This window comes from Mustela nivalis (genome assembly GCF_964662115.1).
Source record: "Mustela nivalis genome assembly, chromosome: 4".
Classification (NCBI taxonomy): Eukaryota; Metazoa; Chordata; class Mammalia; order Carnivora; family Mustelidae; genus Mustela; species Mustela nivalis.
Window position 1 is genome coordinate 57,003,625 of NC_139023.1, and position 15,565 is coordinate 57,019,189.

Below are 15,565 nucleotides of genomic sequence, written 5' to 3' on the forward strand. Positions count from 1 at the left end.
CAATGTTAAGTAGATAATAAGAACCGCCCCCACCCACCATGATGCTTAAGTCTTGAGAAGAGGGTAGAGACTTCCCAATAAGCAGACCAAGAATGTGCCTGGGCACCAAAAAGGGAGTACCAAGAAATTGTTAGGAAATAATCTGATATTTTTACATATACACAAATATTTTATCAACATAAGAAAACATCACAACTGACTTGAGCTTCCTACGTGTATTTATAGCATAGGAATTTTTTTATGTTGATTTAGATATCAGAAGTGAAACCATGATCTTTTCCAGACTTGGGGTATCAAAAGGTCATTTATTATCATAAAGAGGAAAACATGAGTACTTATGTTAAGTGCTCTAATAAGGAATGCTTGTGAGCGGTGAAAGAAACCAGAAAAAAGTGTTAATCAACCTTGAAACTGGTGTGTGTGTGTGTGTGTGTGTGTGTATGTGTGTGTGCATGCACACGCACGATGGAGGGTGGTCAGGGAAGTCCAGTGGAGAAGTTATGGTTCCCTCCTGTCTGCTCTCATAGTCCCTAGGTCATACATCTATTTCAGTTCCTGCCTTGATCAATCACCTATATGCCCATTTGTAGCAGATTCTATAGTGTCTCATCTATAACCTGTTGGCACCCATTATTCTAGTGCATGCCCATAACATTCTACTATGGGCACCTGCAACTTTCTGCCTGAGTGGTTTTATGCATCCACAGGATGGGAAACCAGAAGTGCAAGAGGGTTAGGATCCCTGGGAGCACCCTCACCTCAACTAAAGATGAATGGGAGTAAGGTGATAGGTAGCACAACTTTATCATCCCTAGGTAAGATCTCTTAAAAGTTCTGCAGCACATCCCCAATTTCTCATGCAAGAATGATCCCAGCATTAGCCAGCATGATAACACAGCCTATATCACCTTCCTTTTTGGGACAGTCTCACTTACCTACTCCTCTACCAGTTGTTCTGAGGTTATGTACAGATAAATCTCTTGCATCCCTATCCTGGTCTCAGAGCTGGGTTCTGGGAGAATCAAAGTCAGGACAATGACTTTCTTCTCCTCTCAGACCAGGCTGGGGGCAGCACAAAGCCTGAAACATAGTTGGACTTCATAAATCTTGAACAAGTGAATCAATGAATAAATAAATGAATGGTGAAGTATGAATGATGATGGCAGACTTCCACCCTTTGTTGTTTTATGAAACTCAAATGAATCTCATTATAATGGCTTTTGGGAGGAGGAAAATATAATCTGTTTGGGAGGTAACTGACAGGTGATTTGGCTTCTGAGAAATGGGAGACACTAGTCTGGGCCTGGAGGAAAAAGATGAAGCTGTGTTGATGGCTTTCCCTCTTTTCTTTAGCGGGGATTACCCTCCCCTACTGTACCTACAGAAATACCAATAACAGCCTACCTTTCCTTATTTTGACAAGATTCAGATTCAAAGATTTCTTGGGAAGTGGGTCCTCAGGATAAAATCTAAGGAGACCTAATAAATCCAACGTAGTCCTCGCAAAAGTGGTGGTATTTATTTATTGATGTATTCAGTTCATTTGTCTGTAAATTTATCCATTAAGTAATTTACTTATTCATTAATTTGGTCATTCATTAATTGATTCCTTTCCTCCCTCCTCGCTAACTTGAAAATTGTGGTTCAGAAGATCTGGTAATGAAGCACATGGTCCCTAGAGACTGAATACCTCGAATGGCATGCTGGCTGTTTGACCTTGGGCAAGCTACTGAACTTACCTCTGCTTTAATTTCTTCATTTGTAGAATGGGGATAAATGATACCCCTGGTTGAGAAGGTTAAGTGATTAGTGGTTTTTGTGAAGTACTTAGAACAATCTCACATATAATCAAAGTCATAGCAATGCCCATTATCTGTTTGGACTGTGCTTTCCCCCTTCTTCTCTTACAACTCTAACATAGCCTCCACCCTGACACCTAATTAGATTAGTAGCAGCACCCACATGCTGTTCTTTCTTACCTCTGGTTTGTGAATAGCCAAGAGTAGGGTCAAGGTGGGGAGAGGAGAGGTCAGCTCCCTGTAGCCAGCTCTGGATTGATCAAAAGGAAAGATGAGTCCCTTTTTTACCAGAAATGGAAATCAGAATGTGTACAGAAAGGTGTAGTCCACTATAGCAGGAGCCAAATTCCCATAATTCATATTTCATTAACACTTTACAGTTCAATATGCATGTTGAAAGAGACCCAGACTACAAATGAACATTACTATGGTTCATAAGAAAGTGTAGGATGATCTATGGACATGTACATTGTGAAAATACCAACAATTCGACTAGATTAGGAAGCACTGGAGGGCAGTGCTTACGAGTGTGGATTCTGCTGCTTAAATGCCTGCGTTGAATCTCTACTCTATTATTTTTGGTTGACTGAGGTTAATGTGCCTCAGAATTCACATATGTAAAGTGAAGATGGTACAAAGTGCATGTGCCCTAGGGTTGTTGGGATAGCCAAATGTGCCCATCAATGCATGGAATTAGAGTAGTAACAACTCCTTGTAGCTATAAAGTACTTGTGTGCCCAGCACTGTTCTAAGAATTCTCTGTTCATAGGAGTGGGCATAAACTGGATGCTTGCTTCAGTTTGACAGTAAACACCTAAAAAACCAGCAACTTAGATAAGGTAGAAGTTTCTCTTTGTTTTCATCAGAGACCTAGACTCCTTCATTGTCAAGTACTTCATTATTCAAGAACTATTTTCTATCCTCCAGGTTACCTCATGTTCCATGGAGCTCCAGCTATCAGAACCATATCTCAGGCATCAGGAGAAAGAAAAGGTGATGGAGAAAAGGGATGCTCCTTCAATGTAAGTCAGCTCTCCTTAAGTAGTTTTCCCAAAGGCTCCCCACACTGTTTAAGTTTACATCTCTTTGAAAAGAACTTAGTCGCTTTGTATTACCCAGCTGCAAGGTAGATACGGAAATGTAGTGGATCTCAGCTGAGCCTTCCAATGAGACTGAAGCCCGAGATGATACTTCAACTGCAACCCTGAAAGAATCCTGGATCCAAAGGGATCCAGCTTAAATGTGCTTGAGTTCCTCAACCACAAAAAAGAGGTGATAACAAATGGTTGCTGTTTCAAGCTGCTAAGTTTTGGGGGTAGCTGATATGTAACAATAGAGAATTAGTACATAAACATTCTTGAGATTTCCTGTTTTTCTATTTTAAATGTTATAGCCTCAGTGAGTGTGTGGTCTGTGTTCCAACGACCAGTAGGCAGTAAGTTGGCGAAATGCTTTGCCACCACATAGCATGGGACACCAGATTTCTTACCTGCAATATCCTCTGATAAATGAATTCAGTAAAGTTTCAGGATATAAAATATATGTACAGAGATCTGTTGTATTTCTACACACCAATAATGAAGCATCAGGAAGAGAAATGAAATATCCTTAATGTTTGCCTCTAGTGCCTTATCCTATGTCATATTTTAGATTTTATTTCTTGTAGTACCTCTCTTGCAAGAACTAAATTCTGCATCACTTAAGATAGGTCCAGCCACAGAAATTCCAAAATCAGAGTCAGGTACACATTGAAGAAGTTTATTTTAGTTTCATATAAAAGAAGTCTAGTAGTAGCTAGTATAAGACTACTTTAGTTGTTCTGTATTCATCAGTGTCCCATGTTCCTTTCTGCTCTAAGACCTTTTGGTATTCATCATAAAGACCACCACATGGTCCAAAATGGCTGCCTTAGCTCTACGCACCATATCTTTATTCCAAGCCACAGAAGGATGAAACAGGTAATTAAGTCATCTTAGCTAAATCAGTTAAACATTAAAGACTCCCAAGCAATGTTTTCGATAAGGTATTTGTGTAATAGACAATAGGGTATTTAGAAAGTAGAAGACCTTGTAGGTCATTTACTCCAATGTTTCCCAAACTATGCATTTTGATTCCTCTTTCATGATTTTTGCTATACTTGTATGTCATCCATATAAGTGATTATTTCATATTGAATCATGTAGTGAAAAAGTTATTTCCTTACAATTGCATACCATCTATACTATTTTTACATAATTTTTTTAAGTCAACTTATATTTTAAAAATTAAGTATATATTTATAAATAAAATTTTCAGTTTGAAAGTAGTGCTTCCATGAAAGTTGTAGAAAGTACATAAAATAAGAATATGAAATAAAGTTATGCAATTATACATGGAAACCACATCAGCCAAAATAAGCTCTGAGCCATTGGTCTGTACCCTTTTTTATCAAAAAATGAAGTTTAGCAAACTGTCCATTATGGATCTCTCCTGAGTGAAACGGGATTGTAAGGAGAGTGATTTTCTCAATACACTATTCAATATAATTTTAATGTCCTGTGTACCACCAAACTAGTCTGAATTTTACTAGAGATCTATGCTCTACATTTCGGGACACACTTGTTCATTCTTTTGACAAATGAGTGAACCAATTTTCCAGAGGCCCTGTGTGATTCTCTGTTTTCCCCTTGGCATTCTGTGATGCTTGTTAAGACTATATTGACTGATACCACAGTCAGGTGGTTTAGGGTTTATGCCTGCCTGCTAGACTGTGAGCTCTCAGATGGCTGAGCCGGATTGGCCTGTGATTCCTGGGGTGAGGCCCAGAGGGCCTGCCCACAATCAGTGCATTTAGTGGGTTGGAGCAAATGGAATTGCCCAAGAACATACAGCTTATGTGCAAGGATGGAACTGGGGTCCATAACTTCTGGGCCCTTTCTCAAACAGTACTTTCTAGTTAGGTTTCTAGAGAGACAGAGATCAAAAGGATTTAAAATAAAATGCTGCTTTTTTTTTTTTTTTAAGATTTTATTTATTTATTTGACGGACAGAGATCACAGGTAGGCAGAGAGGCAGCCAGAGAGAGAGAAAGGGAAGGAGGCTCCCTGCTGAGCAGAGAGACTGATGCGGGGCTTGATGTAGGGCTCGATCCCAGGACCCTGGGACCATGGCCTGAGCCAAAGGCAGAGGCTTTAACCCACTGAGTCACCCAGGCGCCCCAAGTGCTGCTTTTTATTTGAAAAAAAAAAAAAAAAATCAAGGTTACTCTTGCTTGCTCTTGTGTAAAATAGTAGGTTAAAAACCCATAGTGATTCTAAAAAATAAAAAATTAAAAAAAAAAAGGTTGTACATTTCAGAATGTATGTAATCCTGTCTTCTTGCATGTGAGGTGGAAATATTAACATGCTTCTAATGAATATAATAAGACAAAAGAGGTGGGATTATTTTTTTTCCCTCTGAAATTAGATTATATAAAGGCTGTGATTTCCTCCTTCCATGTTAGTCACTCTAGTTGCCTCTTAAATTGCTTCTACTTGAGGATGTCAAGTGCCTTGTGTTGAGACAGCCATTTGTGTCTCTTCACTTGCCAGCTCCTGTTATGTATCCTTTATAATAAAACTTGTCATTAATATAAAAAAACCCATAGTGATTCAAAGTAGAAATCTCAGAGAAATGTTGTTCAATAAAATTATTGTTGTTGATGGTGGTGATAGTAATAATTAATAAAAGATAGCTGCCATTTACTAAACATTTTCTAGACACCAAGTACAATTTAATGAGCTAAATAATTATTGAATTTTCTCATTGGCTAGATAATTATTATTCCCATTTTATCAGAAAAAACTGAAGTATCGAGTGGTCTTTAGCCAGCACATAAGATACAACAGCCAGTAAGTGATGGGCAAGTCTGCATTTGATGAGTCTACCTCTTTAGATCCTCTAGTTTTCACCTGAGTTTTTGTTCAAGGGCTCCTATAGCAACAAGCTCAGTAGGAGTTCCACCAACTTTTGGCAGGTGAGATCTGCCAGTACCACACTTGGGCACCCTGTGCAGTTTGCCTGTTGCCTCCTGTCCTGGGATCTCTGTGACCTTGAATCTGGGCATATGTAGCTCAACAGAAGTGGGGAATTAGTTCTGTATGGGTTAAACACTTGATCTGTGGGAGATGGAACCAAATGGATTGATTCCACCCCTCTTTGATTCCCCTGGTTAGGCTGTGCAGAGCTCATTTTATATTCATTCAACCTGTTGCACCTGGTTGGCAGGTGAACCTAGTGTCAGCCAACTTGATAAAGTATTTTTCTTGGCCCACCCTCCTGTTTCTTTCACTTCTGCTCTCTTAGGTCATAGTAAAGAAATATCATGTAGGACCTTACTTTTGGCTCATTTGCATCAGCTCAGATCTGTCTGATTCCAATGCCCACGCCTAGTATGCTGAGTTATATTGGTCTATATAAGAATCTTCAAGATAGTCTAATTTCCTGGTGAGATGTCCATGCCTTTGATATCTTAATGATATGGTCCTCCCCCTTCCCCTCTCTCTGCCTCAAATGTTGATATTCTTTGAGTTCTATTTACCACGTTCTGTTCTGTTTTGGCCCTTTGCATTTGCTTTCTCTTTGGAGAGTGCTCTTCTTCTCCTTCTTTCTTATTCTTTACAGTTTCCTTTTCTGGCTAACATACACTCATCTTTAAAATTCAGTTCCTATGGATTTTCTTATCTCCTTGGTCCCCTCAGTCTTCTCTCAATGGGTATTAGCTCTCTGTTTCCTATACTTTACTTTTATACACCTACCTTCATGCCATTATCTGTTTTTCCAGGAGTCCCCAGCTCTTTGAAGATAGGAGTGGTGTCCTATTGACATTTCTGTCCCTAATGTGATTGTGGCACCTTCCATAGTCTCAGCTAAGTGAAGGTCATGGTAGAGTGGCCAAGGATACAGGAATGTTGTCAGATGGCCTTGGAACTCCACTCCTACTCTGACACTTACAGTCATGGACATCTGAGCATGTTGCCTAAAAGCTGGGACCTTCAGTTTCCTAATCTTAAAAAGGGGAAAACCATAGTAGCTATGATGCAACATTCTTATAAGAATTAAATGGCTTAAAACATATTGAATTTAGTAAGATAAAAATAAATGTAAGGTACTATTATCAATGGTAAGGTAATTTATTATTCCACCAAAAATGATGAAAAGTAATTAGAGAAGCAAAGTTAGACTTTTTGCCACCTAGATCCAAACACAGGTTTAATGAATGCCCTCAAGTTTTTTAGGTACCCCAGAGGCTCAGCTCAGGCCCAAAAGCTTATGGGCTACATGGTACACACAGTTTTTTTAGACACCCACCACATACTAAGACCTATCTGCAGGTCCAGAGCATTAGGAATGATAATACACAGGGACTGTCCTCAGAAAGTTCAAAGTCTGGCGAAGTTGTGACCTCAAAGTCTCTGATTTTATATCATGACCAAATTCCCTCTAATCTTGAAGATAAATGCATTTTTCTTTTTCATAAAAGTATTTACTGTGTATATACTATGTTCTCAACCCTGGGTAGGTGGCAGGGACACAGCAGTGAATTTATACTTTGATTTTTTGAAGTTTATCTACACTGGGAAAGACAGACAAAAGCACACATGCATACACAAATAATAGGAAAAAAGTGGGTGTTCAAACATCGACAAGAGAATTCCAGAAAGAGACATCAGATTATGCAAAGGGATGGGGATGTGGAGATCATGGTATGATCTGAGACCAGGAGTGATATGACAGCATAGATCCTGGGGTAGGAAGGTTGGTGAGGCTGGAGAGACAAGCTGAGAACAGAATGCCAAGGGCTGTCCTACTAGTCAGGATTCTTTTTCATCACAGAAATCCAACCAAAGAAGTGAAATGGGGTGCATTTATGTGGCAAAGCTTGGGTGTGGGCAGAACAGGGCATGACTCCAGAGAAACTGGCCCCAAGGTTAAAGATGCTTTATTGTCGAGATGGAATTTCCTCATGTGATAAGGAACACGATATATAGATAAATTTATTTCTTTCCAAAATAATGACTTTAAATAAAAGGGACTCCTCTGTTGAAAAGAGTAGGTCTCAGGGAACACTGATTGGCTTTACTTGAGTCCTGTGATCTTCCTGGATCACCAGTCACAGGGACTAGGAGATGGGAAATCTAATTGGCTTGACTTGGGTCACTTGCCTGTCTCTATCTGTAGTGGGGTCAGGGTCTGTTTACAGAAGGAGATGAAAGAATCATGCCTAGATCCAAATCAAATAATACCCCCAGTGTCTTGAATGCAACCCCAGGGAGTTTGAGTTGCATCTAAGGGTGGAAAAATAATTTTTAGATCTTAAGTAATAAGATGAAATGGTCAGATATGTGTTGAGAAAGACTACCTCAGGCAGAGGGTAGAAAGATGGCTGAGTAAGTGGAGCAGATACAAGCCAGAAGACCCATTGTGATACTAATGTCATAATGCCACAGTCCAAGTAAGGCCTTAGAACAAGAGCTGGTGCAAAGTTGCAGAGAGTGTGGGTGGATAAAGGAGAGAACACAGGGGATTGATAATCCATTCCAAGTTCCAACTGGAGACAGATGAAAGCATTGGCCACTGTTGTATGAATTGTTGACAAGGTGAATTGTTGATATGGTCTCTCTAGAAGTCATTCTGGTTTAGCAGTTGGCCTAAACTTGTGTTTTTACTGAAGTTAAACTTGGGCAAGGTGAAGAAAACCTGCCTTTTATGATTAGGATTTTAATTTAATAAATATTGGGTAGCCACCATGTGCCATGTCTGAGGCCTGTTTGTATTTTTCAAGGTGAATAAAACAAGTCCCTGCAAGAAAAATGCAACACAATAATCCTATGTTTGGAAAGAATATATTGTATTTCCACCCATTATCTACCTCAGTCTTTACCATTGGCCTACAGGGTAGCATGAAAAACATTCTGACCTCTATTACACACTTCCCAGGAGAAGTGAACTGACTTTCTCAGCCCCCACATGAAAGTCCTCCTCCGTTCTGTCCACTCTAATTTGAAACCCATGGATTCTGTCTCTTTATTATGCCACAGGAACTGAGGGACTCCCCCAGGCATCTGTGGAATGGTAAAGGCTGAATAATAGGCTCTCTGAGAAGTGTTTGTTGTGTGAATACTTCCACTGTGGCTGGTTTCAAATGATCAATGTTGTTTGCATGCTGAGTTGGAAAGAGATGCATGCAAGGAGTCTCTTCAATCTGAGGGTTCAAATGTCTCATCAGCCAGACTGCAACCTAGGTCCTGGAGGGGAGGGGAATGGAGGGGAAGGGAGAATGGAAAGCCAGAATCTTGGAGTTTGGTCTGCATGGTCTATTGTGGGCTGAATTGTGTCTCCCACAAAATAGATGTTGAACTCCTAACCCCAGGACCTCAGACTGTTATCTTATTTGGAAATGGGGTCATCGTAGACATAATTAGTTAAAATAAGATTGTACTGCAGTAGGGTGGGCTTCCAATATGAGTCATGTTGTTATGAAGAAGATAGCCATGTGAAGACACTGGGACACCAGGGGAAGGTTATGTAAGGATGAAGTCAGATACTGGAATGGTGTATTTACTGGCTGGGGAACTTCTCCTGAGGCTACTAGAAACTGGAAGAAGCAAGAATGGATTGTCTACTAGGGGTTTCAGAGGGAACATGGCCCTGCCAACACCTTGATTTTAGGCATCTAGCCTCCAGAACTGTGAAACAATACATTTCTGTTGTTTTAACTTGCCCAGTCTGTAGCATTTTGTTACAGCCATCCTAGGAAACTATGACCTCTGTGTGTTCCTGTACCCTACACCACGTGGTTTGAAGTATGACTGCCCTTGGGCAAAATCCCACTGTGTTTGTGTTCTATGGATCTAGTGTTCTTTCATTCCAACCCTCCATTTGGATCAGAGTACAGGAGTATAGCACAATGAACTAAAATAGAGGAGAGCCTGTTGGTTTAGGGAGGTAAGAAAGTTATCATATCAGGTATAATTAGTTGACTATGCACTAGGTATCAGGTGCTATACTAGGTGTTTTTCATGTATTGCCACATTTAATTAATCTTCACAATAACCATATGAGTAGGCATAATTGTACTTATTTTACAAGTGGGGAAATTGAAACTCAATGATACTAGGTCACAGAGCTGGATAAGGACTGCGGGGTTGTCAGTTTAGGTGTGTTAGACTCAAGACTCTGCACAACATCTTAGCTCTCCTACCTGTGGCCTGTTTATGGAAGTCTCAGTGGGCTACAGCTGCACTAATACCTCAAGGATTGACCCTTCTGGACCCAGAGGTAAGAAAGGATCTGAGGATAGGGGAAGAAGATGGAGGATGGTTAGAGAAATCAGGTCAGTTGAGTGAGTGACCTTGGATCCCCTTGGTGAGTTCATCTACATCTAGTGGTCACCATTTCCATGTGGCAATAATAATGACAGACCCACAATTATATTATAATAATCTTAATCCCTTATGTGTAGATAGCATTGAACAGCTGTGAGAGCTCTCACAAGCTCTCTGGCTCTGAAGCCAGGCATAACTGTGTTCATATTCCAGATCTGAAATTTACCAGTGGTCTCATCTTGAGCAAGTTGCTTAATCATTCATGAGTGTGAATTTACTTCCCCACCTCTTAGGGATGTTGGAGGGATTAAATGAGATAGAGTAGGAATAGTATACAGTAGACTGTAAGGGAGCAAGTTTACTCCCTCTGTTCTTTTTTTTTTTAAAGATTTTATTTATTTATTTGACAGACAGAGATCGTAAGTAGGCAGAGAGGCAGGCAGAGAGAGAGGAGGAAGCAGGCTCCCTGCTGAGCAGAGAGCCCGATGCGGGGCTCGATCCCAGGACCCTGGGATCATGACCCGAGCCGAAGGCAGCGGCTTAACCACTGAGCCACCCAGGCGCCCCTACTCCCTCTGTTCTTATGAGAAAGGGTTTTCCTCAATTATTCTGGCCTCCCAATCCACTGTTACCTTCTCTATGAAATGTGTTGTTTCCTGATTCATGTTTCCTGATTGAGAGAAATAAATTTATCAAAAGTTCCAGGCATGTGCCTCACTTCTCTCTATTTATCCTGAAGCAATTCTATGTTACTCTGTTTGTCATGTTTACATCCCTCTTATGGGTTGAATTGCGTCATCAAAAATATATATATATATTTTGAATTCTTGACCCCTAGCACTTGTGAAAGTTACCTTATTTGAAAATAGATCTTTGCAATTATGCTGAGTAAAATAACTCAAGCAGAGAGAGCCAATTATCATATGGTTTCACTTATTTGTGGAGCATAACAAATAACATGGAGGACATGGGGAGATGGAGAGGAGAAGGGAGTTGAGGGAAATTGGAAGGGGTGGTGAACCATGAGAGACTATGGACTCTGAAAAACAACCTGAGGGATTTGAAGGGGTGGAGGGTGGGAGATTGGGGGAACCAGGTGGTGGGTATTGGGGAGGGCACGGATTGCATGGAGCACTGGGTGTGGTGCAAAAACAATGAATACTGTTACGCTGAAAAGAAATAAAAAAAGAAAAGAAAAAAAAGAAAATAGGTTTTTGCATATGTACTCAAATTTAGATGAAGTCATTAGGATGGGTCTTAATCCAATATAACTTTTTTTTTTTTTTTTTTAAGATTCTAATTAGTTATTTGAGAGAGGTGGGGAAGGGGAAAGGAGGACCGAGAAGCAGACTCTCTGGCTAAGCAGGGAGTCCAACCCAGGGCTCAATTCCAGGACCTTGGGATCATGACCTGAGCTGAATGAAGGTAAACACTGAACCACCCAGGTGCTCCTTTATAAGAAAAGAGAAACACTACACGAAGAGCACGCAGGAGGCAATGTCGTGTGACTATGGAGACCAAGACTGAAATGCTGCAGGTACAAGCCAAGGAATTCCTGGTGCTATTGAAAATAAGGAGATTTATTATCATATCTATTCTGAGGTGAATAAGAGTAGACAGGGAGGAGGTTAAGCGAGGTGCCTGGGTGACTCAGTTGTTTAAGCAACTGACTCTTGGTTTTGGTTCAGGTCATTATCACAGGGTCCTGGGATCAAGCCCTGTGTCCCATGTTGGGCTCTATGCTCAATGGGGAGTCAGCTGGAGATTTTCTCTCTCTTCCTCTGCCTCTGCCCCTCCCCCTGCTCTGTTTGTTCTCTAAACAAACAAACAAATACAATCTTTTTTTTTTTTAAGGAGTAGACTGGAGATTATGAAAAAGGCAGAGCTAAGACACAGAAGAGAACCAGTATGCATTGAACACCATTACAAACATCTCATTTAATTTTGACACCTTGTATGGTGAGTGTTCTTGTTCTCAATTTCCAGGTGAGAAATTTAGTCAAAGATAATAGATTCTCAGTTCAGGGCCCCACCTTGAGCAAGTGGCTGAGAAAATTTCAAACAGAGTTCCAATCATCTGCCTGTGATCTTTCTACTTTCTACAAAGTGACTGAGGCCATAGGTAAAATCATAATCAGTGCTCATTGTACTTGCTCTGAAATGAGGAGGGAGGGGAGCCTTGATTGAGCCCCCAGTGAAGTTTTAGAAAGGTAGTATAGCAGAGTGATTAGGGTGAAAGCCCTGGAGCCATCCTGCCAGAATTCCAGAGCCTCCTACCTTTACGCACTGACCAGTTGTGTGCCTTTGCCATGTGGCTCCATCTCTCTGGTTTGACATGTAGCAATAACAGGTACAGGGATTATAGAGCTGTTGTCAGATTAAATGACAATCACATAAAAACACTTAGAACAGAGTCCGTCTCACAGGGCGAACAACATAAGTGCTTGTTGCTACGATTATTTTTTATTATCCAATATGTGACCTGTGGTAGGACCCCCTTTCTACCAGAGAAGGCATAATGAGCCACCAGGACGGCTGTCTTCTATGCATGGTTCCCAGGACGTGTGGCTGCTCTGCTTGCTGCCACTGTGATTTCCAACATCTCAGCTGAGATGGGATGTTATGTTTCTAATTAGACAACTGTCTGGTGTGTGGGCTAATAGTATCTTTCACAAGGCTTTTTAGTGATACAGGGTGACTGCTGCAATGTTCATAGCCATTCATAAAAGCACAATCCAGAAGGAAAGTGCTAACATGTAATTTGCAGTCATGACTTCCAGCACTAATTCAGAAAATGCCTCTGTGGTCCCAGGGTTTGGGTCTCTGTCTGCTAGTTCTCTGAAGGGTGTTGGACACCAGTACCCTGCCCAGCTGCTTTGTCTTCCCATCAGGACTGACTACCTCTGGGGAGCTCCTTAACTTCTGAAATAAGTGTTCTGGGTGTCCCATGTATATGCTGTCATTTGGGAAACTGTCACTTAATGCTGTGAGGCTGTGTTGAAGCAGAGGAAGAACAAATCGAGTATAATGTGTTTTTTTTTTTCTTTTTCTTTTCTTTTTTTTTTTTTTTTTTTTTTTCAGGATGCTTACTTTGTTCTGAATTCTAGTGAGTATTTTTCTAGGACCAGAATGACTGACTTTCACCTGATGGCCAACCAAATTTTCTATGTCTCCTGGGATGTGTTTATCAGAAAAATGGGCCAGACAGTAGACAATGCCAGTTCAACTTTGGGGATTTTGCTCATGGATCATCATGCACAAGGGATTAGAGCACATGGATTAGAGTTTTCTTTCTCAAAAGAATTATTGACCTTTCTGGCCCTGGAGAAGGACCCAAGCACATCTTTATATTTCTCTCTGCTAGGACATTCAGTTCTTGAACTTAATAATTCTAAATACAGAGGTCTCTCATTTAAATAAAAACATCACAAATCATATACAGTGTTCTGGATTTAGAGGGGATAAAGGGAATCTCCTTCGGATGTGTAATATGTTTGAGAGCTGCATTAAGATGTGAAGATATAGAAAATATGGAATAAGAACAAAAAAAGACACTGCAGAGAAAATAAAATAGTCTACAAGTGTGCAGTGATCCTCAAACGAATTAATCAAGTAAAATCTATAGATTTTCAAGACATGAATTTCACACAATTGATAGAAAATAGAATGAAATAGAAATTGTTATACCTGTATCCTACGCAAATAGATTAGAATGCAGACACTCACACTCACAGCCCTATCTTCCCATCTGATCACTCACACAGATGAAAGGGATCCAAAAACACTGTTTTCTCTCTCCCATTTCTTTAATCTTAATGACATGTAGTAGCAATTTTCATATTAGTACCTACTATTATTTTTATATTATTCTAGCACAGTCTTTCTAATGGTTCAAGGTATTTCATTGTATAAATGTATCTTAATGTAAATCTACAATCGCCTATAAATAAACATGAAGATTGTTTTCAGTTTGGAACATTTTACTTTTCTATTTCTTCTCCAAGCATTACTGCAATGAATATCCTTAGACATAACTTGCTGAGTGCATGTGTGTGTATGTCTGTAGAAAATATTTCTTTGGAGTGGAATTTCTGAGCTAAAGGGTATTTACTAGATACTGACCTTTTGCCAAACTGAACTTCAAAAATTTATTCCAATATATACTCCCATTACCACCATGTGGTTATATGTTTCTGCAAAATCTTGCCCACGCCATGTTTTGTAATCCTTTTAATTGTTGCCAATCTGTTAGGTAAAAATAAACAAAATATCCTGTTGTTTTAATTTGCATTTACTAAATCACTGTGTGAGGTTAAGCTTCTGTTCATATCATTCTGAGGGATTTGTTTTTCTTTTTCTGAACTGCGCTCATAATAGGTGCATCATAAATATTTGTTGAACAATTAAATAAACTGTTATGCAATTGTTCCTTTTATTAGTAGTCTGAATGAACTCTTTACAGAATAAAAACATTAACACCCTTTGATATAGTTGCTGCAAGATTTTATTTTCCTCTTTACTATTTGTTTTAATTTTGTGGGTTTTTTGGTAGGAGGTATTTAGAACTTTGGCTTTTAGTTTAATATAGTTACATTTTTTATTATTTAAAAAATAGTTTATGCTTTTTAAATTTTGCTGAAAGCTTTCTCTTATTCCTCTTAATAAACACAAGACCCTTATTATGCCTTCTTTCTGCTGCTGACATTCCTTGTGTGATCTCCAAATGGTACTGTGGTCCCCAGATTGTATTCTGTTCTTGCCTACCAAACCCCTTCCCTTCTCTGCCCATATAATGGCTACTACTTGGAGAAGCAGGGGAATTTCTACTGCTCAAGGAAGTTTGCCTTTGATGAGTACTCCTAGGTATTGGTACCTGTCACTTTAATGTGTTAAGGGGCAGAGATGATCCCATGTACAAGGTATTATGGAAGCCCTGAATAAAGCCTGGGCACATACTGCAAAGTATCCTGGGTATAAAAAGTTGTTGCTGGAGAGAGTCTTAGGTGGCAGACTACGGAAGCTGATTCTTTTTTTTTTTTTTTTAAAGATTTTATTTATTTTTATTTGACAGACAGAGATTACAAGTAGGCAGAGAGGCAGGCGGAGAGAGAGGAGGAAGCAGGCTCCCCGCTGAGCAGAGAGCCCGATGCGGGGCTCGATCCCAGGACCCTGAGATCATGACCCAAGCCAAAGGCAGCGGCTTAAGCCACTGAGCCACCCAGGCACCCCACGGAAGCTGATTCTTGTCCTGTAGGAGCTAGAGTAGGGCTTACTGGGGTTCATGCTTTCTCTGCAGGTGATAGATTGAGATGGTGGAACAGGGACAGTAAAGCGCCTTGCTCTTGTTCAGTAGAAATTCCATTTAGATATCTTTCTTTGTGGGTTGTTCTCCATCTGGGATTTATTATCTGTGGTTTGGGT

At 40.1% G+C, this 15,565-nt stretch overlaps 1 long non-coding RNA gene across 1 annotated transcript in view; it reads left to right on the plus strand.

The window, feature by feature from the left end:
• LOC309863256 overlaps positions 1 to 15,293 on the plus strand; it is a 216,238-nt gene extending 200,945 nt beyond the window's left edge. The window contains exon 4 of the long non-coding RNA XR_014310950.1: positions 15,216 to 15,293. This is a non-coding gene — a long non-coding RNA (uncharacterized lncRNA). The remainder of the gene's footprint in view (positions 1 to 15,215) is intronic.
• The last annotated feature ends 272 nt before the right edge of the window (positions 15,294 to 15,565 follow it).